The sequence below is a fragment of the Pteronotus mesoamericanus genome, unplaced genomic scaffold (assembly GCF_021234165.1).
Source record: "Pteronotus mesoamericanus isolate MK-2021 breed Mesoamerican mustached bat unplaced genomic scaffold, CSHL_Meso_final scaffold_85, whole genome shotgun sequence".
In the NCBI taxonomy this organism is placed as follows: domain Eukaryota; kingdom Metazoa; phylum Chordata; class Mammalia; order Chiroptera; family Mormoopidae; genus Pteronotus; species Pteronotus mesoamericanus.
The window spans coordinates 38,275,153-38,279,609 of NW_026555329.1; the positions used below are offsets into that span (position 1 = coordinate 38,275,153).

Genomic DNA, 4,457 nt, shown 5'->3' on the forward strand with positions numbered 1-4,457 from the left:
CATTATTATGAATATAATAATTATTATTATTATTATTATGTCCTGCATTTCCCTAAACGCCCCTTCATTCTTTTTGAGTCTTTTTCATTTTCTTGCTCTTTCTGGGAGCTTTTTTCTACCTTATCCTCCAGCTTGCTGATTCGATCCTCGGCTTCATCTATCCTGCTTTGATTCCTTCTCTTGTGTTCTTCAATTCAGATATTGCATTCTACATTTCCTCTTGTTTCTTTATTGATAGTTTCTATGTCCTTTTCATGGTGATATAGTTTGCAGCAAGTTCCTCATAGTTTCCCTGTAGTTTTTTTTTGTAATTCTCTTTGAGCTCACTGAGCTCATTGAGCTTCTTAGAACCATTTTTTTAAACTCAAGATTTGATAGTTTACTTGCCTCTATTTCATTTAGTTCTCTTTGTGGGAGTTCTTCCTTTCCCTTTGACTGAGGGTGCTTCTTTGCCTTCCCATCATTTGTAAGACTCTTGTTTTTTGCTTCTGCTTTTGAAATTGATCTGTTTTGATTTCATGGCTTTGTGGTGTGAACTTCTATGGTAGGACACCACAGTTTTTTCTTTCTGAATCTGCCTCTGATGATTTCAAATGTTGACCCCGTCTGACCTTAGGCAGTCTGTTTGAGACTTCCAGGGATCTATAGTCTGTGGCTGTCTACTTCAGCTGTTAATCTAGTCACTCTGCAGTCAGCAGTCAGGCTTAGGCACCACAGGGCAAAGGCAGAGTCCCTCCTGGGCGTGGGGTTGTTGGGCCCTGTCATGCTGCTGCAGCTCAGGGGAGTGGTCTGCCTGAGCCAGAATGCCGTTTGGGGGAGGCGTCAGCACTGGAATCCCGCTGGCTACTCTCTCCATTCTCTCCCCAAATCCTACATCTCTAGTCTCTCCTCAAGTGTCTCTAGACCGCTCTCCACCCACTTTAGCCAGGGATCTACTATCTGTGGCTGCCACTCTCAACTCAGATGTTAGACTTTAGCACCACCAGACCTGGACCAAGTCCCTCCTTGGGGTGGGGCTACTGTGCCCTCTCAGGCTGCTTCTGCTGCTCAGGGGAGTGGTCCGCCTGAGCCAGATGGCTGCTGCCATATGGAGAATGAGTCAGCACCAGGATCCTGCCGGCTAGTCTCTCAGTTCTCTCCCTCAAAGCCTCCTTCCCCAGTTTCTCCTCAGGCACCTCTAGCCCACTCTGCCTCCGCCTTTGCCAGAGACCAGGGTAAGTGGCTGCAAATAAAAATGTATGCTTTGGCCCTTTAAACAGCTCTTTGTGTGTCCAGCCGCCTCTCTCTGACAGAGAGCAACCCTGCTGCTTTTCACAGCTGGTTGTTATCTGTGTACTTTTGGGCCTCTGGTGCTGAAGGCTGGAGATCCCGGCTTATGGTTTAGACCCTGCTCTTCTCAGTGGGATCCAACTGGCTGTTTCAATATCCCTCTGGCATTGCCGCCCATGGGCGCCCCTCAAGTCTCTACTGTATTCCTTACTAGTTAGGTTGTGCTAAAGCTGATTCTTCTGTCTTTCTGAAGTTATAAGGCACCTCTCTCACTATTGTTTGGTTGTTTGTTCCAGGTGATTTCTCCACAATTTTGTTGTAATTCCAGATTAGTTCTGGGAAGAGGTCAGTGTTACTTCTATTCACTCCTCCACCATCTTGATTTCTCTAATATTTTCTTTCATCTACTCATTTTGGGTTTAGTTTTTTTTCTAGTTATATTGTTATTTGAGAATTTTCTTGTTTTTAAGATAGGCCTATAATGTTATAAATTTCCCTCTCAGGACTGCTTTTGCTGTCTCCCATAGATATTGGGCTGTTGCGTTCTCATTTTCATTTGTTTCAAGGTATCTTTTGATTTCTCCTTTGATCTCATAGTTAACCCATTCATTGTTTAGTAACATCTTATTTAGTTTCCATGTGTTAGCGTGTTTTTCAGTTTTTTTCTTTGATTGATTTCTAGGTTTATGCCAGTAAGTTCAGAGGAGATGCTTGATGTGATTTCAGCCTTCTTAAATTTATTGAGACTTGTTTTGTGTCCTAACATGTTGTCTCTAGTAGAAAATGTTCCACATACACTTGAATGTATATTCTGCTACTTTGGGGTGAAATGCTCTGAAGAAATCAATTAAATTCATTTGATCTAGTGTGTTGTTTAAGGCTGCAGTTTCCTTGTTTATTTTCTTTCTGTAAGATCTATCCACTGATATTAATGGTGTGTTAAAATCCCCTACTATAACTGTATTGCTGTTGATCTCTCCCTTTATGTTCATCAAGATTTGATTTATATCTTTAGGTGCTCATTTGTTAGGTGCATGAATGTTTACAAGGGCTATATCCCATTGTTGGATTCCTCCTTTTATCATTACATAGTGTCTTTTTTTGTCCCTTACTATAGTCTTTGTTTTAAAGTCTATTTTTATCCTATATAAGTATTGCTACTCCAGCTTATTTTTCCTTTCTATTTGCATAAAATATCTTTTCCCAACCCTTTACTTTTAGTCTGTGTGTATCTTTCATTCTGAGGTGGGTCTCTAGGAGGCAGCATGTATATGGGTCTTGTTTTTCTTATCCATTCACCTATCCTATGTTTCTTAATTAGGGTACTTAAGCCTTTTACATTTAAAAGCATTATTGATAGGTATGTATATTTATAGCCCTTTTATTATTTATAACTGTTCCTCTGGTTTTTTTTTCTTCTTTTTTCTTAAAGAAGATCCTTTAACATTTCTTGAAATACTGGTTTGATGCTTGGTGATAATGAATTTCTTTGATTTGTCTTGCCTGAGAAGCTCTTTATTTCTCCTTCAATTTTAAATGATAGCCCTGCTGGATGAAGTAGTCTTGGTTTTAGGTCCTTTCTTTTATTCATTTTAAAATGAGATGGGTTTATTTTATTTTACTTTGATGCAAAACCAAATATTCCAGTACAGCACAGGGACCAATATATTAAAACGTTGTGGAAAAAGTGGTGTGGGACAAGCAGAATGTGATGTTATATACAAATTGGAGGATCGGGCTAATTCCTTTATTTAAAATAATACTGTGAAACTGAACTGAAATGTGGCCTTTCTGCAACTCCCTTAGGATGGAGTCATGATTTCTAGACTTCAGTGTGCCGGGGAGTTACAATTTTTTTAAAGAATAATAAGTTCACACTTTGAAATTTCAAGGAAGAATTTTAAGGCCAAAGAATAATGGGTTCATTTCTCTTCTCCTCCAGGGAGAACTCTGATGCTTTATTCAAAACTGCACTATTATAGTTCATATCCCAGCCCAACCTTGTGACATCCTGCTTTGAAATTCTTTCCATCAATTAAAGCTGATAGGGTCAGTGTGATTCCTAGTTGAAGAGTCTGAATATAGCCCAGTCCAATCAGGCTGGCATTATTTACTTCAGAAGAGAGAGAAATTCTACAATCCCACTTGTATTTAGCAGTGGTACCAAAATGGGCATTGTTACTGCCAGCTGTCCAAGCAAGGTTTATTGATGTTTCAGTCTTCTCATTAATCCTATGGTAGATAAACCCTCCAGATTCAGTGCCATTGTTAATATGAGTGTGCAGCTGGAATTCTGCTGCCTTGTAACCCGGGGTTATTCTGTGACAGTTTGGATTTGACTGTGTCAAAACTCACCTGATAGCCAGCAAGCCAATCTTCAAGGGCTATCACAGCCCATCTTAGATGATTGGGCCAGAGAAATTTATATCAACTATTTTGCCAAGACTGAAACAATTTTTTTTATAGGAGACCTTCAATTTCCCACTCTTCTTTCTTGTGTTCAGTAGAAATATGTTATCAAGTCAGTTTCAACCTTCAGCCAATTTTTTCTCCAAAGAGATTTCTGTTCCAAGAGGATTCTCTGTGTTCAATTTTTTGGTAAAGTTAAGTACACAGTTACAGACCTTATATTTGGTCTGTGAGTTGCCTGATGCTTTCCCTGTATCAGTATAAGTATGACCAGAAATAGAAAATTCCACTCCACTGCATGAGTTGGTTCTCAGATCTATTATGACCATGTCAAACCTATATCCTTTGTTGAAGACATCCCTGGGAACCTTTTCGAGGACACAGTGAGTTGGTGTGTTACACGTATCTCCACCCAGAGAGGAGGTCTCCATTCCACTAGGGCAAAGTTAAAGGTCATGTAGATCCTTGCTCTTTATCGCTTTGAGTATTTCATGCCAATCCCTTCTGGCCTGAAATGTTTCTATTGAGAAAGAAGCTGAAAGTCTTATGGGAGCTCCATTTTAGGCAACGAACTGTTTTTTCTCTTGTGGATTTTAAAATTCCCTCTTTGGCTCTGGCTGGGTGGCTTAGTTGGTTGGAGCATCATGCCATGCACCAAAAAGTTGTGTGTTCGATTCCTGGTCAGGGGACAAACCTATGCCACATGTTCAATCTCTGGTCAGGAGGCAACCAATTGATGTTTCTCTCTCACATTGATGTTTCTCCGTCGCTCTCCTAAA

General features: G+C 40.0%; 1 pseudogene; it reads right to left on the reverse strand.

The window, feature by feature from the left end:
• Positions 1-3,245: 3,245 nt before the first annotated feature.
• Positions 3,246-4,036, reverse strand: LOC129062842 (voltage-dependent anion-selective channel protein 3-like; annotated as a pseudogene).
• Between the last annotated feature and the right edge of the window lie 421 nt (positions 4,037-4,457).